This window comes from Xenia sp. Carnegie-2017, unplaced genomic scaffold (assembly GCF_021976095.1).
Source record: "Xenia sp. Carnegie-2017 unplaced genomic scaffold, XeniaSp_v1 HiC_scaffold_5, whole genome shotgun sequence".
In the NCBI taxonomy this organism is placed as follows: Eukaryota; Metazoa; Cnidaria; class Anthozoa; order Malacalcyonacea; family Xeniidae; genus Xenia; species Xenia sp. Carnegie-2017.
Genome location: NW_025813515.1, coordinates 428,810 through 456,403, shown reverse-complemented (window position 1 = coordinate 456,403; position 27,594 = coordinate 428,810). Strand labels below are relative to the sequence as shown.

Sequence of the window (27,594 nt, the reverse complement as noted above, 5' to 3'; positions counted from 1 at the left end):
TTCGATGGAAAACATATGCATAAGCTTGAAAAGAATGGTTGAGATGACATAAAATACGAGGAATAAGTGAAAGAGAAGCTTTGATGAAACTGTACCAAGAAAACTTTGAAATGTTTAACAAAATCCTTGATTCATTCAAATCAATGTCTTCCACCTGTTGCCATTCCATTTTTTGCTTATCATTCGAATAGGATCCATAACGAGCAACAATCTTTTCCAAAGCTTTTTCTGAGAATCCTCTCTTCCCATTGATGTTAATTTGCAATTGAGCAGGTTTTAAGAAATGTAGGCCGTTAGGAAGACATTGCAGATGACATATGCTACTTTTAAGAAGTTTCAAGTCCAGCAAACTTTTGATGTAGCCTGGATTGCTAACCTTGACCAACTTTATCATTGTACTGTCTTCTAAACAGCCAGGACCAACTTCAAAGATAACGTCCTCCATCATTAAGTTTCCACCACCAGATGTGACCAGTTTTTCCACTTTACAGCACGTCTCCTTTGAACCTAAAAATTTTATGTATTTATATTCTTTAACTCAATCCCATTTTAATGTTTTCAGAAGTTTACTAACTTGACAAGAGCTCAAATGAAACAGAAGGTTTAATATTAGGCTAACTGTATTACTTGAAAACAAAGAATCAAGAATCTAATAACTAATATATCAACATTGTATCGTATAGAACAAGACATTCACTTAATAAAGCTTCTTAACGTATGTTTTACATTTTCATTAATACACAATTACGTCAAAATTTAATTATTTAATTATTTGAAATTAGAAAATAGTTCTAAAGATATCAAATACCATAGTGAATGGTAAAAGTAATATAATAAGTTGTAAGTTCTTAAAAGAACTATTTTAAGTAAAGAGCACTAACCCAATAGTTTTAAATTAAACGACACGATGCATTTCGGCAGACTACTCCTCAGGTGTCAACGCCTGCTAAATGCAATTTACAATCTACCGATATTTATAATGCCAAGAAGATGACGTACGACAAGAGATGATGTCGGAGATGAAGCAGCACTCCTGGGTTCTGTTGAACACGATGAACAAGATGACATGATGGAAGAAAGCAAAGACGTGCAAGTCACATCAAAGAATTTGAATGTAGCAACCGCCCTTTGTAGGATGAGTGAAGCACTGACTGCAATGAGTGAATCACTCAGGTTAATGCAGTAAACGTCAGCATCCTCTACAGTAGAATCTACTCGTAAGAGGAAAGCAAGTGCTTTAATCCTTGAAGTCTTGTTAACACAAAACGAAGCATCTTCGACCAAGCGCAATTCTAAAGCAGAACAACTAGCAGTGGACCCGTTGCTGTAAGAGATTTTACAGACTCTAGACAAAACTGAGAAAACTTCACCAATCGTCAACGAGAAGCTCGCCTCAATTATCAACAAGCGTTAGCTGACTAAGCTGAGCGACGAGCAATTGAAGGAAAAACAGGCTAAATATTTTAAGGCCTAAGAAATACGATCGCGTTATTCTACCTAAGGTAAACCCCGACATTTGGGAAAATTAGACCGCACAGCTAGAGGGCGTGATTTACAATTGAGTGCCATTCAATCAGCCCTGACGAATGTTGGTCATATAGCAGCACAAACCACCAATGATCTGTTGGTTGCCCGCAATAACAACAGCGAACTGAATATTGATAGTCTTGTTCGTATGAACGCTGATTTCATAGCGATCCTGGGACATGTAAGTTTTGAATTGTCTCAACGACGGCGTGACGCTATATGTCCCAATCTCCATCGAAAATTTAGTAATTTATGCGCATCGCATGTTCCCCATTACGAAATATTCAATTACAAATTGTAAAGTGACAAGATTTTACTATCATGGTTAAAACAGATGAAACCAGCTGCAAATGTTACCATTCAGTGTTGCTTAGACATGTGATGAAAAAATTCATATATCTTATAACATTTGTCAATGTAAAAGGTTGATTGATGATTGTATTTGTAATCAAACACGTAATCCTTTTTCTTGAATGGAACTTATGAAGTGTAGTCAATTTGAGCACTTTATAAAAAGATTTACGTCACTTTGCTGCTACGCAGTATTTATTGAGATAAACAAAGACTTGTCAAGTTGTGCTGAGCACTGCCGTCTGGTACACAGTACATTTAAATTATTTGTCGTTCGCAAAAGGAAAATTAAACCCATTGATACAGTATTGAACATACGTAATAAACAAACGTTTGGAGTCCGAAAGTGCAACACTGTATACGTATATCATGCATATTATTAATTAATATAAATCTTCATAAAAACACATAATACCAATCAAATGACTTGAATTGTGATACAATTCAAAACAAATATGCTTAGGTTACGCAATATATATAAAATAAATTAGAATTGAAAGGGATACCTTGTTTTGTATTTTCAACACCAGGAGAATTTCCGACATCTTTAGCATTAGCATCATCACCACTTGTGATTTCTACGAATAATATTTTAAAACGCGTTATCCACACAAGCTGTGTATTTCTATTTTGACAACAAGTAAAAAATGAATTTACAGATAGCGCTTGAAAGGAAATAACACAAATAAATTGAAAAGTTTTGGATATTACCTTTTTAAAACTATATATTACGTTTCGTTTTGCCCATTAGCTCCAAAATCTCATATACAAATGTTATGTTTTACATGACTGACATTTTCAAGTAATAAAATGACCTTACAATTGGAAATATTGAGAGGGCAGTATATATTTTCACGTAATGAGCCAGCTTTCATTAGGCGTAATTTTACAAATAAATGCAGATAAACAAACTTCATGAATTACGACTGCCAAAGAGTATTTTAGTAAAACACAAGACAATAGACACTCCGTATATAGTAAACCTTATTTATCTACATTAAATATCTGACAAAACGTGATACAGCGATTGAGCTCTGTAAGCGATATTTCAGCAGCAGCATTATTAAACACCCCTTCCCCACCCCACTAAAATTTATAGTTTTTGACCTCGATACAGTGGTCCGTGCTACAATATCTGAGAAAATATGAAACAGCCATTGAGTTCAGCAAGTGATATTTCATCAACAGCGTTATTAAACACCCCCTCTCCCATCCCACTAAAAGTTATAGTTTCGGCCCTCTATATAGTTGTCTGTGCTACAATATCTGAGAAAACATGACACAGCCATTGAGTTCTGTAAGCGATATTTCAGCAGCAGCGTTATGCTTGCTCAATCGGGAGGCTTAAGTCGTAAGTGGCTTGGTCTGATTCACGTGCACTTTTTAATGGAGGTCATTAAGCAAGTTGACAATCATCAATTAAGACACAATTTGAATTATAAATGAGATTTTTGGACTCATTTGCTCTTCTAATATAGTCGAAATAATTATACTCATTTATTTTGAGATCAGTGGGAGTAATTTATTGAAATCAATGAATAAAGTTGTTGTTTTTAAGTTTTGCGATTAGTAACGTTATTTGCTTATCTATTTTGGGAAATTTTCTAGTAGAAAAAATTGACACAGCAACTTTTATTCTCTATGCAACTTTCAAAATGCAATTCTGAGTAAAAAGTATTCAAAATTTACTGCTAAGCTAAAAAATGATCTTTGTGCACTTTTGAATGATGTTCACACTGAATTGGTAATCTCCAGTATACTTAGCAAAGAGAGAGCTCAAAAAAACTTGTAATTTTCTGTAAATTTAGAATTTAGAAGATCGTTTAATAAATGTGCAATTTAATGCTACATTATTCATAATGAAAATTGTAAATAGCCTTCTTTTTATTGTGGAACTTTGAAAATTCACATCGTCAAATTTGCTCATTTTCCATATGATTTTGATGTATTTTTATTACAATGAACAAGAATTCTTATTTATTGAAGTATATCGAGCACGTCCATTTGATGGTGGCCGTTCTTTGCCTAATTTTCAATGTCATTAACTAGGTAGCGTATGCATGGTGGTGCAAACGTGAAGTATGACAGTATATCCAAAGGATAGTTTGTTGAGAAGTTTTTATGATTAAACAAGCAGAATACAAATAAACGTTACTTTAAAAGAATAGATTGCCTGATGTCATTATCACCTCATGTCTCATCTTAATTACAACTGACTGATAATGTGCTTCAAGTAAAAATTGTAAAGTGACAAGATTTTACTGTCATGATTAAAATAGATTAAACCAGCTGCAAATGTTACCATTCAGTGTTGCTTAGACATGTGATGAAAAAATGCATATATCTTATAAAATTTGTTAATGTAAAAGGTTGATTGAAGACTATATTTGAAGTAAATTTTTAATAGAACTTGAACTTGGTGATTTTTTTTTAAATGTTTCAATGCTGTAAACAAGTAGCAAAAAAAATTAATTTCTATCTGGAAAAAGTTATACTCCGACTAATCTCCTGTACTCTAACAAAGAAAATAGTAATTAACGTAACAAAACACGAGCACTTTTAAAACAGATGGTCTAACCTGAACACTTCTAAAATGCAGGGTCCACCTGTATGGTGTACATTACGTTAAGATTTGTTTTAAAAGGTTATAGTCCATTTATTATAATTCTTTTTCTTCAATACAACTTATGAAATGTAGTCAATTTGAGCACTTTACAAAAAGAGTTGCGCCACATTGCTGCTACTCAGTATTTATTAAAATAAACAAAGACTTACCAAGTTGTGCTGAGCACTGCCGTCTGGTACAAAGTACACTTAAATTATTTATCGTTCGCAAAATGAAAATTTAAGTCATTGATACAGTATTCAACATACGTAATAAACGAACGTTTGGAGTCCGAAAGTGCAACACTGTATACATACATCATGCATATTATCAAATAATATAAATCTTCATAAAAGCACATAAATACCAATCAAATGACTTGAATTGTGATACAATTCAAAACAAATATGCTTAGGTTACGCAATATATATAAAATAAATTAGAATTGAAAGGCATACCTTGTTTAGTATTTTCAACACCAGGAGAATTTCCGACATCTTTAGCATTAGCATCATCACCACATGTGATTTCTATGAATAATATTTAAAAAAGCGTTATCCACACAAGCTGTGTATTTCTATTTTGACAACAAGTAAAAAAATGAGTTTACAGTTAGCGCTCGAAAAAAATAAAACAAACAAATTAGAAAGTTGTTTTGGATAGTAGCTTTTTAAAACTATATAATTCATTTCATTTTGTCCATTAGTTCCAAAATTTCATATACTTATATTACGCACTGTTTTACATGAGTGACTTTTTCAAGTAATAAAATGACCGTACAATTGGAAAGATTGAGGGGGCAGTATATATTTTCACGTAATGAGCCAGCTATGAATTACGACTGCCAAAGAGAATTTTTACAAAATACAAGACAATAGACACTGTATATAGTAAACATTATTTATCTAGATTGAACAATGTTTACTATATACGGAGTGTCTATTGTCTTGTGTTTTACCAAAACTTCATGAAGCAAACAGCAAATGTTTTGTAAAACGAAAATAAAAACAAAACAAAAAACCATGGTATGAATGTAAGTCAAAAAAGAACACTCAAAAAGTGGGTTTGATTATCTAGGCGACACAATTTCAAACTACATATTTTCTGCTGGCAAAAACTAGTTGAATGAAAGCCAGTCCTTGAAAAAAAGAAAGGACGGAAAAAGAAAAGAAAGCTTCGTTTCAGGTCAAATGATACCATATAGCTAATTGACTTTTTATTAACCTCGCCTGCTCGGTCTTTATTAAGAAATCTCGGACTTCTGTTTTTAGCACAAACCTCGCCCTTAGGGGCTCGGTCAGTACAAATAACTTCAGTCCGATATTTCTCCGTAAAGACCTCACACTCGGTTATTAAGGGCGGTGTAATAAATTCAGAGATTGATAAGTGTTAACGAACTGTTGTCGCCAATCACTGTCGAGTATTTACGTAATTATAAGAAAAAGATGCTAAAGTCCGTTGCTGTTGACTGTCTATTTTGAGGATGATGAAACTATTACAACTTTATGCAAATTTATGCAACCTGTCAAAGAACGAAAATTGTAAGCAGACACAGACATTAACACATTTTTTAGCGTTGTTGTTTAATTACTAATGGATTTAAAAGAAAAGTTTGGAACTATTTTAATCATACATTATCGTCATACACAGTATACATATTTATTCAAAAGTTTCTTAAATATGACAGCACCCAAAAGCGTAGAAAATCGACGAATTTCATTCCTAAACAGAGCAAATGAATGGCTGCTTAATTAATAGCTACTTCGAAGTTCGAATTCATTTCTCGTTGATGATTCTTTCCTTTAATGTATATGGATAAAACTAGATAAAACTAGATCTCTACACTCAAACTAAATAAACCAATCCTCGCATGAAACAATTTGTATGTCAATGAGCCACTTAAATCTAGGACTTTAAATTCATTATGGCCAAATTTTTTTGTATTATAGTATGAAATTTGTATGTATTCTTAGCCACTGAAACATATTAAAAGCCATCAATAATCTACGGATTTCAAGTAGTTGGAGTTAGACACAAAATACATGAATTGTATTTGACATTAATATTATTGCCGTAGCCATTAATGTTCCTATTGATTTGACGGATGCAAGACTTTGTGCCAGTATATTTTCCCTAAAGAGCTGATTCTCCAGTTCAGTAATGTCTGTATATAGAATATGGTTAATAGTTACGATATTCTCAGCAACTCTGTGACCATTACAAGTTACAGCAACACCTGTGGACTAGACGTCAATGCAGAAAGCTTCATCGTTAAGAGTTACACATTTTCAAGCTTATTTTAATAATCGAAGTGTCCAACATTTAGGAAAAGAACGGCAGAATACATTTGATTACTATTTTTATTCATTATGCCTGTCAGCGTTAACAAACTTTGTTGATAAACTTTATGACAAAATTGCGTCCTCCAGAAATTTATTAACCAATACTTGTTTTTGATAGTTATCGTTTTGATACTTTTGCCAAATTTTGCGGAATAAAACGCGTTTTCCGACACAAAATTTAACAATATTGAGGCTCCATGCTGGCATTTGTTTATGGTAATCTAATAAACAAGCTAAGTGGGAACATCTTGAGACGTCACGATCCATTTGTATAAATTCACATCTGGTGGCGAAATTTAGCGTTAAAATCAAACAACTTATACCAAACCAAAAATGCTCAAACATACACCAAAATGTTTCTAAGAATCTTCATTTTTCATTTGGCAAAAAAGAAGGGGTGAAATTTGGCTGGACTTGCACTTTAACAAAATATAATTAACGCAAATGAGCCACCAATATTATGTTGTATATATAACATCTACAAACTTACCAAAATATTTTGATGACAAAGAAACATGAGCATGACATGGAACTGGAAATGTACTTTGACTTTTCTGAGACTCATGTTTTTCAGTTTCTTCAGTGACATGAGTATGGTCTTCACCTGCCACATTCAGTTTTCGAACTTCTAGAGATTTTTCAAAAATTCTTTTAGATTTGTCGTGTTTTCCTGTTTTATCATAAAGAAAACCGAGATTGTCTAAAGATGCAGCGAAATCATTATGATTTGGACCTAACGATTGTTTTCGAATTTCCAGAGCTTTTTCGTGAAAATCTATAGCTTTTTCGTAGTTCCCAGTTTTATCATACACCACAACAAGATTGTTTAAAGACGTAGCGACATCAACATGATTTGGACCTAACGATTGTTTTCGAATTTCCATAGATTTTTCGTAAAATTCTATAGCTTTGTAGTAGTTTCCAGTTTTTTCAAGCACATTACCAAGATTGTTCAAAGACGCAGCAACATCAATATGATTTGAACCTAACGATTGTTTTCGAATTTCCAGAGTTTTTTCGTGAAACTCTATAGCTTTGTAGTAGTTTCCAGTTTTTTCAAACACCAAACCAAGATTGTTTAAAGAAACAGCAACATCAACATGATTTGGACCTAACGATTGTTTTCGAATTTCCAGAGCTTTTTCGTGAAGATCTATAGCTTTTTTGTAGTTCCCAGTTTTATCATACACCACACCAAGATTGTATAAAGACGCAGCGACATCAACATGTTTTGGACGTAACGATTTTTTTTGAATTTCTAAAGCTTTTTTGTGAAACTCCATAGCTTTGTCGAAGTTTCCAGTTTTATAAAACACCAAACCGAGATTGTTTAAAGACCCAGCGACATTAACATGATTTGGACCTAACGATTGTTTTCGAATTTCTAGAGCTTTTTCGTAAAACTCAATAGCTTTGTCGTAGTTTCCAGTTTTATAAAACACCAAACCGAGATTGTTTAAAGACCCAGCGACATTAACATGATTTGGACCTAACGATTGTTTTCCAATTTCTAGAGCTTTTTCGTAAAACTTCATAGCTTTGTCGTAGCTTCCAGTTTTATAAAACACCAAACCAAGATTGTTCAAAGACGCAGCAACATCAACATGATTTGGACCTAACGATTTTTTTCGAATTTCCAGAGCTTTTTCGTAAATATCCCTAGCTTTGTCGTAGTTTCCAGTTTTATCATACACCACACCAAGATTGTTTAAAGACCCAGCGACATAAACATGATTTGGACCTAACGATTGTTTTCGAATTTCTGGAGCCTTTTCAAGGTGATTTTTGGCTTTGCTATACTTCCCAGTGTCATGGTATAAAAGACCGAGAGTACTAAAATACCAAGCTTTGTCATAACTACATTCTTCTGATTTAAATTTATCCAATAGTTCAAGAGCAAGATCGTATTTTCCAAAATGTCTTAATCTGTCAACAAAATATTGGAAAACTTGTAAAGTATTCATGTTGATTTTTGTGTTGTTGTTTGTCCTTAATAATTGAATAATTTTTTCAAGATGTGGCATCAATTTGCTTTCGTCGTCTCTCTCTTTAAACATGTAAAGTGCTTGAGCTATTTGGTCAACGTTTGATTGAAGGGAAGGCAAATTGCAACTTTCCTCTATTTTGCATTCTTTATTTAAGTGTTCAGATTGGTAAACAATAATTGCTTTGTGAACAATGCGATGTAGACTAATGTCATTATTTTCTGAATTCAAGAACTATGAGCAGTCCTTTAAACAAAGACATATATCTTTCTTTGAGTGTCTGGGATCAATTTCTTGAACATAAAAAACAATAATGTCACGTGGTATAGGATCAAAGGATATCACGGAAAAAAAGTTAATAACATTTGCCAATACTGAGGATTCTTCAGCACTTTGTCTGACAGCTAAAAGTGAAGCTTGTAACATATTTCTAGGATATACCGAGTTAAATTTAACAAAAGTGGCGTCCATGTTTTCTTCTTGTTCTGAAAATATTTTCTTTAAATATTGACTCCAAGTAAATAAACAGTTGACTTTTTTTACACGACTGAAATAATAACCAGCAGCAGCCAAAGCCAGCGGTTGACGATCTAATGCGTGTGATACTTCATTCAACAATTGATCATCAGAATGTTCAATAGTGTAATTCTTTAACAGTTGAAAAGATTCCCTATCATTCATTCCAATTCTGATAGAAATATGTTTGTTAAACTCATCATCTTGAGGTACAGCATCTGTGTTCTGGATGGTTACTATGATTTGTCCATTTATCCACATGGGATCACCAACTTGGGGAAGTAACGAAGAAATTTTGCTGAGCTGTACCACGTTGTCTACAATGATCAACCAACTTTGCCAGAATTTTAATCGTATGGATACTAACGATCGCAAATTCTTCACTTTGTCTTTGATGGAACAGTTTTGATCTTCAAATTTTTTAATCATAGACTTGTCACAGTTTAAACGGTATCCAAGTTCACAGTAGGTTTTTAAAAGAGATTTCTCATTTTTTCCATCCAGAGTCATTACAAATGATTTATTTTCCCAAGCACACCATATTTTTTCACAAACCTGCCTTGCAAGTTGTGATTTACCACTGCCAGGATTACCAGTGATGTAAAAATATGTCAGTTTATCATTGTTATCATTCCTTAATTTTTCAAGATCTTTGACGATTTCATCTCGTAGTTTTGTGCGTTCAACGATAAAATGTTTAGGTTTTGAAGGAAGAACTTAAAATGAATTAGAACAGTTTCGATGATTTTTTATTTTATTGATTTCCTCGAGAGACAATTTCAGATCTTGAAATGATTTTTCAATGATATTGACTACATCATCAAAATCATCATCTGAGCATTCCCTTTCATACCAATTTGCGTATTTGTTTCTTTCACAACGAAGTGCATGAACAGCATCCTTTGTTTTTTTGTCCAGATGCTTTCCAATTGAATTTGAAAAAATTATTGCATCAAATAATATCACACAGTCCCACTTACTGGTGTCTCCATCCTGATATTTTTGTCGCGTTTTTCGGTCTATTTTTCTTCCTGATTCCAAAGTGTAAAATTTTTTACCACTGTTGTGTGTATCATCCCATTCTCCATCAGTTGATTTGTAACGAGAGTTCCATTGTTTAATGAAAAACTGAGCAAGTTCCTTTTGTACCACATTAATTATTTGCTGTATGTAAGACAGATTTTGTTATTCCTGGCAATTCCATCTCTACAAAAATTTTGTATATATCAACAAGATAAAAATCAAGCAATTCCAAAAATTCTATTCAACCCTTATCAGTTTCCATTGAAGTCCGAATTTACATGGTAACGAAATCAAACTTATTTGTTAATTGATTTAACTTCACCAAACACGTACTACAATTACAAAAGAACCTGAAAACTAATAACGACAGAAAGCATGTATGCTACAGCTTTTATAAACTGCAGTATCCTGTCAAACAGCTTTTAGAAAAATTAAAAAACACGATATTTTACTTTAAAGTTTACGTTGCAAAACAGATATAAGAATATATATTTCAATAATTTGCATAGTCATTTGTGAATGTCGTGCATTTGTACGTAAGGATATGTTATAGTGTTGTAGCTAATGGCCTTTTTTAGATTTACTAAGGTTTATGTTTATTTCATTTTATAGAGACAAACGTATTTATTAGAACTTGACTTTATAAATATATTTATTTCACAACATGTTGTAACACAAAATCTTGTTTTTCTTTGGTTATGTGCGATATTTGATTGGCAATGGTAAAATTTTTTATTAATTTTAAGACCTTGAACCACTATAATAATATTAAGCAAAACCTGAAGCAAATATTTGAACAAATCTAATAGATTTTAATATGAAATGAGAATTTTTAATCTATGTGGATAAAGTAACGCGTTTTGAGGGGATCATTTAGGTAAACTCGAATGTTGAACATATCCTTTTGGTGGTGCGTGACTTTTTTAGAACGTGTAACTATAAATACAATAAAAGTTTTCAGATATAATTTTTCTGAGCTTTTACAAATACCTTTTAGTTCGCAAAATACTCTAGATCAGAATGTTCGTAACTTGTAACCCATCTCTATGGTATGCACCGACTGAAAAGAAAACTAAGAGATAGCAGATTCTAACAGTTTCGATAAGGGACAAATTAAAGATTGTTTTTTGTGATTGTGTGCTGCTGCGAACAGCATTGGCTATGTATAAAAATGCACCATTTTTCGACGTTATCGAGAATCATAAAAAATGAAATTACTTTTTTCATATTTGCCAGTGTTAAACACTATGGAAAAGGATGTTAACCAGCAAGTTTTATTCTGAAAGACAAGAAGAGAGGCTGTGAAAAGTCATAATGAGGATAAAAGGCAGAAAAAAGGAGAAAAATATTGACAACATTGTCTTTCTTTTGTTTAAATAAGAGCTGGCATTCAGAGGACATAATAAATCAAGCTTTAGCTTGAATAAGGTCAACTATAGAGAGCTTCCAAAGTCATATGAAAATTTATGTTTTGTCTTTGTCTTGAATGCCAGAAGTGACGTAAGAAACGGCTGATGCACAGTTTGTGTTTTCACTGATGTATCACGTGATGTCCAGAATTATTTCATTGCCTAACTGTATTGATAAAGTTAAAAAAATATTCAATATTAGAATGATAAGGAAATCAGAGAATTTCAGTTTTTCAACTTTTTATTTAATTCGAAGAAACTTTTCATAAATAACCTTAGCATGAACAAAAGACATTTGTAAAGCTACAAAGATTATCTAAAGGCTGCATTTAAAGTCTGGAACTATAAAATTTATAAAGAAATTAGGGCAACTAACTTAGAGGTTTTAGCAATGAAGATATTTCTTCTCTCAGTGGTCTGTTGTTTTTTTCTAACTCTAGGAGGTCTGATTACAATCTCAAGTTAACCTCAACTTTGAACTCAGTATTTTACTTCACAGTAACAGAGTAGAAACTTCTGCGCAACTTCCTAATCACAAACACTGACTACATCATTTAGCATATATCGAATTTCACGATCCCTTCGCCTTTTTTATTCTGATATATCTGCAGACGGCGTCTTGTTCGTCACTCTTAACAATTCAACTTCCTTATTTTCATGTATACGTTGCGTTGGTTTTAAAAATTGCTTCATGCTTGTGTTGGCTATTGTTGCAATATATAAACATGACGAATTATTTCATTGTTGCAAGACTGTCAAACATTTCTGCACATGCACAATTTTTTGTAAATTACTGCTTAAGTGTTTTCGTTTACTAGAAATGTTGTTTTTATTACGATTATTTCTAAACAGTTTTTTGATTTCATGAACTTTGTAAACAAAACTCATATTTCATTACGGGGACACTTTTCTTTGGTCACCCACTGTAGATGTGTCGTATCACTGTGTGTGACAACACGTCAAAAATAACAACATTTCTTACAAGTGTTGCCAAACAAAAGACATGTTTGGTGACATAATGACCAAAAGACTCTCAAAAGTTAAATATCAAACTTTACAAAGCTATTGGAAGTAGTTGAAGTCAAAGAACAATGATAGTTTTAAGTTTGTATCATGAAGATTTGTTATTTTTGTTGATATGACTAATAAGTGGGAGTGTTAAAAGGAATTAATAAGTTGTAATATTCATATCTTAGGACACGTGACACGAATGACATCACATATGTATGCTTCCTTTTACACAGATGTGCAGAAATGTTTGATTGCCTAGCTGTACTTATAAGGTTATCAAGTTGATAGGAAATCAGAGATCTTCAGTATTGTATTATTTAATGCGGTAAATTTGCACATATCAACCTTAGCGTCAACAACTTAGCATCGACGAAAGACAATTGCAACGTCATAAAGATTAGCAAAATTCTTTAGCCCCATTTAAAATGTGGACTTATAAAATTGAACAAGCGATACTATAGTTTACGACAAAGATAAACACACTTGCTGATCAATATATCTACTTCTAAAACGACTTAAATATCTAAAGTATTCAATGATGACATGCATGTGTCCATTTGCGAATTTAAATGTCCATGTACTTCGTGGTGAGTCATAAATAATTAAATATACTTTAAAAAAAGCCTTACCTTGTTTAAGATGGCAGTGATTTGAATTTGGTAAGCATATTGTTCTTGTTTGGAATTGTAACTTCGTTTGATTTATCTACAATTACAGAATTTACAAACTTCCATAGGTCACATTTATACGTCGCAGTCAAGCATGAAAATTCTTTGTTTTTTTGTCTTACAAACCTTTTACTGGTTAACGGCGTGTAGCCTTGAACAGTTGAACTTTTAGAAAGATTTAAAGTTCTGACAACTTAAGCATCTTATCTTCTTCCTTCGAGTCGATATGTGGAAAAGTATTTTGTGCTACGGAACTTAAAACATCTTAAGAATAGATTGTTATGTAAAGCAAAGATATGGTTTTATGATTTTTATTGTTTTTGTTCATAAGTTTGAATATAATTTGGATCAAATTGATCAATAGAAATAAGTATGAATTTTACTAAATTATACCGTTTTTAAGATATTTTGGAACTATGATCATAAAGTGGATGTATTGAAAAGAATTAAGTTGCAATACTCATATCTGTTTTTAAATTTATTGTAAGTATAATGCGATGAATTTGCATACATGAACCTTCGCAACCAAAGCTTGACGAAAGACAATTGTAACGTTAAAAAGATTAGCAAATTTTTTAGCCGCATTTAGTATGTGGACTTACAAATTAGTTTATCACAAAGATAACACACTTCCTGATCAATATTTCTACTTCAAATACGACTTAGGGGCTGTTTACATGATCCCGGCTAACCGGGATTCAGTGAGGCGTAAAATCAGTTCGACGCATTGAAAAGAGCCGAAACTTCAAGCGTAAAAATTACAACTGTTTGTTAAGTGCCGCAAGTAATGCCTGTTGTAATTCTCAAATTAGGCCAAATTTGTTGTTCGATTTTGAATGTTATGTGTGTAGTTATTAAATCAGAATATTGTTAAAGTGCTGAAGAACATTCATCTGACGATAAGTATTAAATCTTTTCCATTTGCCAAAATCATTTAACGCTTGGCTGAATCCCGGCTACCCGGGATCATGTAAACAGCCCCTTAAATATCTAAACTATTCAATGATGACATGCATGAGTCCATTTGCAATTTCAAACTAAATTATCTTCCGGATTCATAAATGTGATTTCATACTATCACAAGTATAATGAAATAACACATATTTTATAAATATACAGTCCGGACCCAAAGATAAATATAATTGCATGCGAGCAAGCAATTTGAATTTCTTAGCAAGCGACACATCACGATAAACACGCCTTCGTTTAGATGACAGCGATTTTTCGGTAAGCAAATTGTTTGTATTTGTATCTTTGTTTAATTGGTGTGCAACTACAGGATCACAAGTTGCTACGGGTATCTATGATGTATATCTTATTGTACTAGGTTGACACTAATATTTATTAAAAGTGTATTAATTATATTTGACGAACAACTTTCATTTAAGAACTCATTTATACATCGTTTACACACACGATAATTCTTTGTCTTTTGTCTTACAAACCTTTTACTGGTCGACGATTGAGGCTTTGAACGTTCTATCTTTCAAATCACTTAACGTTCTGAAAAGTTAAGCGTCAAATGGCTTTGTCCTTTCAGTTGATACGTGGCAAATTATTTTGTGCAACTAAATTTAAACCATTAAAAGTTTATTGTTATCTAAAGCAAAGATACGGCCTTATGAGTTTTATTGTTTTTATTAACATGTTTGAATTTTATTACCGTTTCCTTGGTATTTTGGAAGTTTGTTAAAAAAAACCTTAGCTCCATAATTAAGAGTTCGTCTTATACATGAAAATTTACAATATCAGATTGTGGAACTTTTGTTTCATTTGCTTGTTTAAGTTGATTCGTTGAATAAGGCAAAACAGGCGTTCGTTGGTTTAAATGTTGGGAAAAGTAAATCTCACGCCTTGATAAGATAACATTACATTATATTCTGATAAATTAAATGAAGGAAAGTTGATATAGAATTCTTATTGTAGAAACTATAAAGATTTGTTAAGATTTGTTGGTTGTATCATTTAGGTATATTTCAAGCTGTTTCCTGGTAATCAGAATTGATCCGTAAGATGGCAAAAGTTAAGTCTATTAAAAGCAAAATTCAAAACGACTTCACACAAAGAATATAAAAATTGAATTAACTAATTAGTTTATAACTAGTTGATTGGCATAATTTTAACCCAAAAAGCCTCAAACTAAATTAGTCAAGAACTGTAAACTGAATAAATTTTTTTTATATATAGACATATACACCACCTCCATGTGGTCCAAAAGCTTTGTTTTTATAAACAATGTTATACTCAGATATCTCAAGATTACAAGTATCATGTAAGCTATGTTTCTGCGATGAACACTACATCGGGTTTCTTGCTTGGCAGCGAAATCGCGAATTACTTTTAGCTTTTCTTTTTAAATGTGAAGCTAATTATATATGCAAAATGCACTTCCGGTTACCCACCAGAGATGTTATGTTAAGAGGCAGTTATGATCTAGAATATGTTTCAATGCGTAAAAATTGTGGTAAGTACCTTTATTTTATCATTCTTTATAATCTAGAGATTGTCGTATGTTACTTTTGCCGTGACTTTATGAGTCCGGGTATATTATTGTAGGAACAAACAAATTTACTAAGCTTAGTTTATTCTTAGTTTTAATTTCTATTTTTATTTTATAAAGATAATATTATCACTACACCTTGCTAGAGCATTTGGATAAGGTATTCATCAGTACGTATGGTTGTTATTGTCATAACATGCAGGGGCGGATCTAGGGTATGTCAAATCAGTCACGCGACTGATGTTTATAGTTATAGTCAAAAAGCATATCTGGAATTATATTAACTGACTGACTGATAAGCGGTGATGATTGATATTTTTTAACAAAGGGTTATGTGATTATGTGATTTACAAAATGTTTTTGATTAAGAATCACGTAGCCTTAAACCTTAAAATAGTTGTACTTTCTAAATTTTGCAAATCACAGCAGTTTTTAAACAGTGATATAATTTTACAAAGAGGTAATTGAATGTTTATTCATAAAAATGCATGGTTGCTTTATAATACTAGTAAGTATCGTTTGTCCAATTATTGCATTCAAGACAATATGTAGTTTACAACCCACTTTTTTATCTCTTAGATTGGTTTATTAACTTAGCCTATTCCTTTAGTAAGCTTGCAATGTCAGTTAAATTATTTTTATTTAGTTGCTTAGAACATTTTCCATTTGCTGTTGTTAGCAAGTAAACTATAATGTTATACTTAAAATTTTAGGGTTATGTATAAATTAGGTATGATAAATGCATGTAAAGAGGAGAATAAGTTACAAATGGTTGAGGAGACATATAAGTTACCATGACCTGTAAATGAGAATTATCATTTTTTTATTAAAACATTTTGCTAAATGTTGTTATCACCAGCACTTAGGGGGAATGGGTTGTAACATTAGGATATGTTTAAATCAATCAAAATAAATAAAGTGACAGTTACATTTTATTATTTACTTTAGTTCATATCGTAATAAAATGTGACCAGGTGCAATACAAAAAATACTGGATTATTGCTAATAGAGCTTTAAGATGCATTAGAACATTAATCATTTTAAAATCTCTTTAAATGTTGATGGGCTTCTTTTGTTTAAAAATTCTGCAAAAATGTATGGCCAGTGTTGTGTGCCATTTTGAATATCAAACCTGTTTTAGTGTTTCCTATTGTCCTAACATGTGGTGACTCCAAGCCAAAAGACTTGGAGTTTTTGGATGAGTTTATAGAAGATTTGAAGGGTATTCTAGAGACGAGAGTCCAAGATGGGGAAAAGGTTCTAACTGTTACAGTAAGGGGCATTGTTTGTGATGCTCCTGCAAGAGCACTTGTTAAAAGTACAAAATTTTGTACTGGTTATTTTGGTTGTGACAAGTGTACACAAAAAGGGAAGTGGCTTGGTCGAGTGACATACTCTCAAAATAATAATATACAATTGCGCACTAATATTTCCTTTAGAAAACAGATACAAGAAGAACATCATTGCTCTGTTAGCCCTTTCTGTCACTTGCCTGTTGATATGGTAAAACAATTTCCAATTGACTACATGCATCAACTGTGTCTGGGTGTTATGGGTAAAGTTGATTATGGTTTGGATGATGGGAAATGGTGCTGTTAAAATGTCAGTTGCCTATGTAGAGGCTGTTACTAAAAAATTAGTGGAGCTCAAACCATTTATCCCCTCTACGTTTGTACGAAAACCTAGGTGTTTAATGGAGGTTGACAGATGGAAAGCTACAGAATTCAGTTTCTTTTGTATACAGGCAAAATTTCTTTCAGCCGTCAATGTAATCTTATCAACAAAGTCTAGAAGTATGTACTGTAGTTGCAATACAATAGGCCATTGCTTTATTCAAAGGAGTGCAGTTTTTCACCCATTGCTACGTTTTATTTAAATGTAATGAGTGATTTTGCTTTTTAGATTTGCCGGTGTACAGCGAGCTGATCTCCCTTGCAGAAAAAGGTATAAGCGCTATTATAATCCTAGTACAAGTGGACAATTTTTTGACAGAAACTTACATGTATAAAATTTCTTTTATCATACTAATATAATGTTGATCTAGATTTATATGACGGTGAACTAGCACCAGAAATCCAAAACACAAAGCATCATGCAATAACTTCCCCATTTACTTGTAGGACACCATCTCAGCGTAGTGGTAAGTTTTCTGTCATCAGAACTGACTAATCAGCAACTTTTATATAATATGTCGTCTAAAATGTTGAAATAATTTTGATTGATTCTTTTTAAATAACTTTAACATTCGTATTGTACATTTACTGTTTTTCTACGTCCATCGTTGCATTATAGGGCTTATGAATGTTCTACAGGTACTGTAGGCGTTGGTCCTTTAAAATGTTGTAATTAGTTGAAAAAATGTTAGTTATAGTTAAAATTGCAGTTGTGTTCACCACGATTTAATCAAAATACATTCGTTCAAATCTAATTCTCAGCGTTTGCTATTAAACTACTAAGTGAAACTTTCTCGAGGTTTTTATTTTAGTCACCTTTCTGTTTCTGATTTTTGAAACTTGTAGTGCTTTAATTTAAATGACGTTCGTTTTATATTTTTAAGATATTACGTAGTTTATACATAAGTTATTCTATTATTTTCTTATCTATCCTGTAGGCTTCCAAAGATCAGTTCTCACCAAACTGGAAACATTAATTGATAAGCAAGAAGAAGCGTTGTCAATATTGCGTGCTCTGTTAAGCGCTACGAAAGGTGTACACGAGCACGAAATTTTGGAAGATGCTATTTGTAAAAAATTAGCATCTGGCTGTTTGTAAAAAATTGGTGGAGCTTAAACCATTTATCCCCTCTACATTTGTGTGAAAACCTAAGAGTTTAATGGAGGTTGACAGATGGAAAGCTACAGAATTCAGACAGTTTCTTTTGTATACAGGCAAAATTTCTTTCAGCCGTCAATGAAATCTTTTCGACAAATTCTAGAAGTAAGTACTGTAGTTGCAATACAATAGGCCATTGCTTTATTCAAAGGAGTGCAGTTTTTCACATATTGCTACGCTGCATTTAAATCTAATGAGTGATTTTGCTTTTTAGATTTGCCGGTGTACAGCGAGCTGATCTCCCTTGCAGAAAAAGGTATAAGCGCTATTATAAATCCTTGTACAAGTGGATAATTTTTTGACAGAAACATACATGTATAAAATTTCTTATTTCATCTTAATATAATGTTGATCTAGATTTATATGATGGTGAACTAGCACCAGAAATCCAAAACACAAAGGATCATGCAATAACTTCCCCATCTACTAGTAGGACACCATCTCAGCCTAGTGGTAAGTTTTCTGTCATCAGAACTGACTAATCAGCAACTTTCATATAATATGTCAACTAAAATGTTGAAATAATTTTGATTGATTCTTTTTAAATAACTTTAACATTCGTATTGTACATTTACTGTTTTTCTACGTCCATCTTGCATTATAGGGCATATGTTTGTTCTACAGGTGCTGTAGGCGTTGGTCCTTTAAAATGCATTAATGAGTTGAAAAAATGTTAGTTATAGTTAAAATTGCAGTTGTGTTCACCACGATTTAATCAAAATACATTCGTTCAAATCTAATTCTCAGCGTTTGCTATCAAACTACTAAATGAAACTTTCTCGAGGTTTTTATTTTAGTCACCTTTCTGTCTCTGACTTTTGAAAATTGTAGTGCCTTAATTTAAATGACGTTCGTGCGTTCAATAAAGATATATGTTAAACCCAGTACGTGTCTTCTCTGTAGATACAAGCAACGTCTCTTCACAAGGAATTCCTACAACTGGCACAACTAGAGAAATACATTCTCAACGAAACTGTGGTGTCTTAGGCAAGCTTTACTTACAGTTCATTATTGCATGTCTTGTTGTTACGTTTTCATTTACGTTCATTTCGTGTCGTTTGAAATGTTTTTTTTCCTTCACAACTAATTGCATCACGTGATTGCTTTGCAGATGCGCATGACCTTTCATCGCACGAAACGTCTTCGACAAGTTTTATGAACATAACACCTGCAGGAAGACGTTATCAACCAAACATTAATGGTACCTTTTCTACAGTATATAGTTTTTGAATAGCGTTGTTATTATGTATGTGTATTCAATTAGCAATTTGATGCGAGTTTTATTTGAATTTTCTTGTTAGCATGTTGTAAGGTTTTATATTTTTAAGATATTACGTAGGTTATACAGTACCGACCTCGAGTAACATGACATGACTCGCGAGTATCGAATGGTGAGTGGGCGAGCGACTGATCCACCGCTCTACCTGTTGAGCTAGTCAAATCTAGTATCCCGAAGGGGCGAGTTCAAATCTCGTCCAAGTCACATGTTTTTCATGTGCGTATTAAAACCGTGTTAGGATTAAATATTATATGTATTCTCTGATGATGCCTTTGTCATTAGGTCACGAGATATTGCTTCAAATGAATAGTCATTTTGCTCTCATATTTCATAAAAAAGATATAAATTCGTTGCCTTCAAAATGTTGAACGAATTTTAATTGTCACTACACTTAAGATTATGTTTGTCAATTTCAAATACTGGAGAAAGAAATTTTTGCGAGCTATTTTATCCACTTGCAAACAGCGAGTCACTTATTCACTCGCAAACTTCTCACACTATCGAGTGACTCGCAACTGCATCGCGAGTCACTCGCCCACTCGCCATTCGATACTCGCGAGTCATGTCATGTTACTCGAGGTTGGTTCTGTACATAAGTTATTGTATTATTTTCTTATCTATCTTGTAGGCTTCCAAAGATCAGTTCTCACCAAACTGGAAATATTAATTGATAAGCTAGAAGAAGCGTTGTCAATATTGCGTGCTCTGTTAAGCGTTACGAAAGGTGTAGACGAGCACGAAATTTTGGAAGATGTTGTACCTAATCCTTTAGATTCTGTTGAAGAACTTGAAGATCTATCCTCTAGTCTTGATGAAAGAAATTCCAGAAGAAAGTTGGTAAGTTTTGGAAAGTTAACCACACATGCGTATTTAGTAATATTTATTGGCACCGCCTTTTTTTTATGCATGACTCTTTCAAGTGTTACGTAAAAAAATGTGACAAAGAAAGGCATAGCTCTTCCCCTTTATCGGTTTGGAAACGTGAAAACGATTTCAAAGCTGGGAACAAATAATCTATGGTTCCAATATAGTTTAAAAGGCAGAAAGTCAAAGCGACCATTTCAGCACCTTACCCTATGCGAAGTTATAACAAGTAAGCAGAATTAGATGATAATGATTGCTGCAGCAGTACCATGTTTTGTCTCTTTTTTCTCGTTCATGAATTGGAAAAACAGCCATTTATGTTGCTCCTTGTCATAAGGAATATTGTTGCAAGTTTCAAAAGCTTGCATACATTGAACTGTTTTGCATATGTCAGTTTAATGAATTGTTTTTTATCATTCAGCTTACGAAAAGGATTTAGTGATTTATCTATGCAATTTATATAAAGTATGTCTTTTCTGTTAGAAGCCTGCCTTAGAGCTCATAAAGGATGCAGCGAGGCCAACGTTGAAGAGCAAATTACCGAATTTTTAAAATATGCTCCAGGCAAGCAAGGTGGTTTTAGATTTAAGGTAACATGTCATTATCATCATAGATTTCTGGGTAAAGTATATAGATGCCATTTTTTGTTTGTTTGATTTTCACAACTTAGACAGGGAGAACTCAACTTATTTTACTTCGTAATCTCATAGTTAACATATTTGTATTTTCTTATTTGTGTAAGTTGAGAAAAATACAAAATAACATTATTGGCATGTGCACTTAATGAAAGTGACCATGTGTCTTTCATTATCCTTCAATTATAAGTAAAGCAAAATGGAATGGACACATATACATAATGCGTACCTTTAAAAACGTTCATTTTAGTGCAGGTATTAGATTTGTGCAAGTTTTAAATTTTGTTAACTCAAACTGCATGATTAGATTTATAATATACAATTTGCTTTGCGTGATATTAAACGATTATTGAATGAAATAGTATATGAATTAAGACTTATGAAGGCCAAGGTTTGTTCAGTCTACTAACGCTGAGGCAGATAGAGCACATTGATGCCTTGATAGTTCTTTATATTACGTGAAAACCCAATTCAATAATTGTTTTATTATTTATATAAAAAAGACAGTGTTGGTTAAATGTGAAAAAGGTGCCGTAACGATTAAAGTCTTGTTCACTTGTTTTGTTTCTCGTGCGTATGAGATGACGTTGTAGCGCGAGATAATTTCTTATATCCGACGTACGTACGTAGTGGCATTCATATAAGTGGATTTATTCGATTGCTTTTAAGTGAATAAAACTAAAAAAATACTTTGATCCTTATGTTTATATAAATTAAATTGAGAAGATATACATACAGCAGACGATTCAGTTTTCCATTTAAATGACATCTTTTACAAACAAATAAGTCAATGTTGTTGTAGGTGGTAAGACATATAAAAATGATATGTAGACTACCATTTTTTAATAATCATATATGTTATTTTCTTGCAGGTCCGAAAAGGCAACTTATTGGAATCGACTTAATAAGCAGATTTTTGTTAATATGTATATTACAACACGCACAGCGAAATAGATGAATTAAAAGTTGATTATTTGGAAACTAGACTTTTGTTTGTATCATTGGAAAGGCTGTTTTATGATTTCACAAATAATGCATCATTAATTGTATGTTAAATGAACGTCGGATAAACGTCATGTAAACGTTGTATGAACGTCAGATGGACGTCTTATGAACGTCGGATAAACGTTTTATGAACGTTGCATAAACGTTGTATGAACGACGGATAAACGTTTTATGAACGTTGTTTAAACGGCGGGCTTAGGCTAAAAATACGTTACATACCAACGTTCATCCTAACGTCGCCACCACGTTACTACGAGTTCACAAAAAAACGTTCACTCAACATTTGTCCCCGACGTTGAGTGAACGTTCGACGAACGTTGGTACAACGTTGAGACAACATGATTTTGCTAGCTGGGAAGTCCTCGGAACAATGATCAAGGATGGGACAGTATATACTTTAATGACGTTAGAAAACACGAGACTTTATTTGTCCATCAATCCGTCTACATCACATACTACAATCGCAAATAGAACATGTTGCTCTCAAGCAATGCTTCCATCAGCTCAACTTTTATGTCCATAAACAAGTCCCTGTCCTATTGGAATATGACCAAGGTTATTGGACTATTGGACTATGGCAGTTCAAACGTTACTATCCTGGGTATTATATCTAACTAAGATACGATTTTCACTGGTCAATCCGCCAATCCTAAAGACATGCCAAATATATACGACGATATATCAATAATATGGTACGACTAATTATCTTAAACTATTCACAACAGCAAAAAATCCCGCAAATCCTCAAAGTCACTATCAATAGTTTTTCTTGCTTTGCAGATGATTAAAACCACGCCACCATCGACCAGCAAAATTTCGAAATTAATTAGAAATTTTTCCTAATAAAAACATGGAATTTTTTCAGCATGCAAAACAAAACCAAAAGTCCTAATTTTCTGACTATATGTCGATGTTTCCGCTTTCATGCCGTAGACGACATGCACAATTGTAAGAAATAGCCAATCTTGTTTCTGTGCTTGCCGTCGTCGACACGAAACCGGGGACGTTGTCAGGTAGCCTGAAAGTTGGATACGATGGATGTACCATCAACGTCAAAAATTGAATGATTTCACGTGCTCAGCATCTGTTCACTTCATGGTAATAAAGGAAAGAAAGATTCATCGTTCTTTCCTTAAACTTGGCAACGGATTCCTCGAAAACCGTGAGTTTACATTATGCTTTGTACGTAGTTTAGCCTGCTAACAGGCCATGTCTTTTTACAGAAAGGGCAAAAGCCACAACAAATCGTGGTGCGCAGTATATTCCACTATAGGGCTATTTTTTCAGTGCAGGTATAAAATTAAATAAACATTTTCATAGTAGTTTTTTCCCTGCAATTCAAAAATATCCTTCATTAAGAGGTTTTAAAAGTTTTCAGTTTAACTCGAAAAATTATTTGTGTTCGGTGCTCATTAGTAAAATTTGTGTCTTATTTAGTAAACGTGAAGTTGTATTAGCGGTAATTAGCCTGTTATTGACATGCATTTGTGTCGGTTTTACTCGATTTATCTTCGGAAGCTTCTTTGTGAATATAGGGCATTAAGAAGTTACGGATGCTTGCCGCGGACGTTGCCTCACAGAAGGATAGATAGGACAATATGTAGCTTAGATCAGAAATGCAAGTGAAGTTTGGCTAAAGAAAGACAAATTCTACTTGTGGTTAATGGGTACAAATTGTACCTTTGCGTAGAGGATGCAAATAGCATCTGTAAGAAGACCATAGGAGACTGGATCTAGCGAGCAAGACCTATTGAAGACAAAGGAAAGATGGTGGTTCTGGTGTAAAGGAAAATATCTCTCCCTTAGCATGGTAAAAGCATGCAGTCCTGGTAGTTGGCCAATTTCATGAACGGTTTTCTGCAGTGACTATTAAAGCACTCTTAGATCCGCTATAATGCATGAGTAGTACAACCCACCCCGGTTGGAGGTCACCCGTAGTTGCGACATGCACTAGGTTAAGTTAAGGGCATGATGGGTTACCTCCCTCAGGAGCATTCTTTTTCAGGGCGGAATTCCGGTGTTATGCGCAGGTAGAAAGTTTAGATAGTATAGGCATGCGCTGTAGTTACGGCGAGTAGTTGCTACGCTCAGATGACGAATGTGGGACTGGTATCTTGATCAATTTATAGGAGGAGCCCACTTTCGACAGACATGACTAAAATCCCTAAAATACCTAGTGGTTTCTTTCTGTTAAGTATTCTCCAAGTTCTCGTAACTTTGTGTTCGTTTTTGGTTTATACCATTCAGATTTTTCCATCAGGTATTTTTTATTTCGGTAAAGTCTAAAAAAATCAGTGACCTTAGCAAGGGACCAGAGTTGTTTTTTATGTTATATACAATCATCAAAACTAAAAACAGAATTCATTTTGTAAAAGAAGTTTTTAGAGTACGTGCTCCCGATAAAGTTAACGTCAACATGAACCATTTTTGACCGTCTGACAATCTTCGGAAGATAAAATTTCTGAATTATTTAATAAATCTATGATCTGTTTAATTTATTTCAAACAGCTTTGATTTACCAAAATGTCACACACATCTTTTAGGAGCGGTACAATTTAGTCTTTCGGTTCGATTCCCCAATACACTGTTCTTTTGTTAGAATTGCCCATATTATAGTTTGATTTTTTAGTCATTTTTGACGTAAACATCTCAAATTATACATTGTAATAGGAAAGGCATTTATGGCTATACATGTATTTAAAATAATTATATTCTTAGTTATAATTTTTTGGCAAATATATGTGATCCATTCTGAAAACGATTTTTTTAAAAAATCATTCATTTGAAAGAAGTCTTAAAAGTAAAGAAGATGATTTTTATGACGTATAGTTTATGCGTAGAAGAGAACAGCAATCTTTTATGACATAATAGTACACTGTACATACGAATGTTTCAATTTAATTTAATTAAATATTGCTTTCTGAAAATATTCATATTTGTTTATTGACACTTCCCTTCGATTTTGGAAGTAAATGGGATTACGATGTACGTTCGTTTCCCTGCAATGAAAGGAGGTCCTTTAGTGGATAATAAATTTCAGGAGGTGGTTTGTGTACCGTTGCATGAGTTATAAATCTTACATACTTACTAAGTTCATGCATATAGAATGTCTCTTACAATTCAGTCTGATGTTATACTTAGATTTCTGTGCGACTACGTATGACATTTAAAAAAGAATGACGTGTGTTATGTAAACGAGTACTAAATAATTCATAGTCTTGTGAAAATTGATGAAGACTTGTTACCATTGCAAACCAATCCTTGCAGCAAAAGTAAAACACGGTTGTGCAATCTAGCTATCATATGTTACAACTTACTGTAAAACAAAAACATTTCTAAAATCATACTTAAATAAAAGCAGGAGACTCTAGATTAAAAGGCAATAATGTCTGCCTTCGTCAATTCATAAAAAATCCTTGCACTATTATGAATTACATAAATCGTGTTGTTTTTAATGTTAGTAACGTTATGTTTAAATGGCTGGTGAAAACTGTAGCATGTTCTTTATTACTTAGTAGTTTACTACGTTCCTTTGTTATAATAGTATGTGCTATCTGCAAAGTTAAATAAGTTAACAAAAGCTAAATGATGCTATTCGTACAAAACTTTAAACTAAAACTGTCACACAACTATTACTGAGTGCTTTCATGTGACATTAATGTGCGGATACCTAGCAAATGATCTGGGGTCTGAGGTAATAAAATATATAAATCATGCGCATGCAACTTTAAACAACTCTACAACCTTTATCATCTACTAAACGTAGATGGATGTAAATGACATCGTATGATGTGTTCACGGTAGTTTGAGAAGTTTTGTGTAGATGTTGATCAATTTGTTTGTAAGCCAACGTGGGAAACCATGCCATGAAGCAAATTTTTTGATAAATATCTCTATTCTTCTTCAAATTAGACAGCGCAATCATATATTCTTTTGTTAGAGGAAATTCTATGGAATCAACCTTACACTATGAAAAAATTTGCGCAAGGCTTCATAACCCTACAAGTATGACGTAGTGGTCTTCAATGAATTTGTGATCTCCATTCAAAGTCAGACCATACAAGTATGACTTAATGGTCTTCAATTGTTGATGTCTATAATAATCATAAATATATCGTACAAGAAAAGAATATGACAAAGTTGGTAGAACTTAAATGTCAATGACAAGGGCAAGCCTCGATCCCACATCATAAATTGCGTTGTCTTGACTGTTACAGTTACCAAACGGCTACACAAGCGTTCATTGTAGTTAACGAAAAAAGTCGTAATGTTTTATAAAATAGTGATGTTGGAATTGCTACCGTAAAACTGATGATTTCAAAAATTCTTAATTTTTTGCATGTTTGGACATGTTCTTGAATTTCAAAAAATTTTTCATTGATACTACATCATTTGAATTGTTTTTTTTTCACGCCCTATCTTTGGTGAGAATATGGTAATTGGTCATATAAACTTTAATGACTTCCGTGTTTGGATGGCCGAATATTATTTTAATAGATGGCCTAATTCAAATACGTTGGAGTTTTTGTATCCATGAAATTTTACGAATGAAAATGCTGGAAACCCTAAATTTACAATTACTTACAGGTTATATTTTGCCTCAGGAATATACAAAGTTGAAACAGATTTGAACTAAGTGCTGAAACGCCGTGGCCTCCCGTAAACCTTAGGCATCAACTTGTTCTTTCAATTGACCATCCACTATATGATCGTGAAGTTGTCGAGAAAGTTATACACCATCATGTGATTATACATCATCCAAATACGTCGTGAAAAGTGTTTTGCTATTTTACATCTATAAAATAAAACCTTTAACTACCGTATCGTTGATTTGTTATTTGTTTTCTTGTCAGTAAACTTTTCATTGTGGTTCGCTTTCATTAAAAATTGAAAAAGTTCTTAAGTTCTGGGTTGTTTTTCAATTCGTCATTACATCAGACAGCCGCACGTACCCGAACTGGGATTTCAAAAAGAACTCCTTAGGATCATCGAGTTTATAAATGGATGGTTTTAGTTCTTGTCGCAATCAATCGATCTGTCAA

General features: G+C 33.0%; 4 long non-coding RNA genes across 7 annotated transcripts; 2 read left to right on the top strand and 2 right to left on the bottom strand.

Annotated features, from left to right (window-relative positions):
- Window positions 1–932: 932 nt before the first annotated feature.
- On the bottom strand, window positions 933–20,089 carry LOC124456490. The gene is made up of 3 exons (XR_006952310.1): window positions 19,984–20,089; window positions 10,767–10,768; window positions 933–943 (listed from the first exon to the last, which is right to left on the bottom strand). It is a non-coding gene; the product is annotated as an uncharacterized LOC124456490 (long non-coding RNA).
- LOC124456471 lies at window positions 2,385–4,998 on the bottom strand. The gene is made up of 2 exons (XR_006952283.1): window positions 4,942–4,998; window positions 2,385–2,456 (listed from the first exon to the last, which is right to left on the bottom strand). It is a non-coding gene; the product is annotated as an uncharacterized LOC124456471 (long non-coding RNA).
- Window positions 15,869–22,446, top strand: LOC124456470. 4 transcript variants are annotated; one of them, XR_006952281.1, is made up of 4 exons: window positions 15,869–15,901; window positions 18,984–19,025; window positions 19,127–19,222; window positions 19,601–19,712. It is a non-coding gene; the product is annotated as an uncharacterized LOC124456470 (long non-coding RNA). The 4 variants fall into 4 exon arrangements; XR_006952282.1 differs by lacking the exons at window positions 15,869–15,901; window positions 19,601–19,712 and adding an exon at window positions 22,420–22,446 and having other exon boundaries at window positions 18,925–19,025; XR_006952279.1 differs by lacking the exon at window positions 15,869–15,901 and having other exon boundaries at window positions 18,925–19,025.
- On the top strand, window positions 16,988–18,043 carry LOC124456480. Its single transcript, XR_006952299.1, has 4 exons — window positions 16,988–17,209; window positions 17,729–17,730; window positions 17,840–17,881; window positions 17,982–18,043. It is a non-coding gene; the product is annotated as an uncharacterized LOC124456480 (long non-coding RNA).
- Window positions 22,447–27,594: the final 5,148 nt, after the last annotated feature.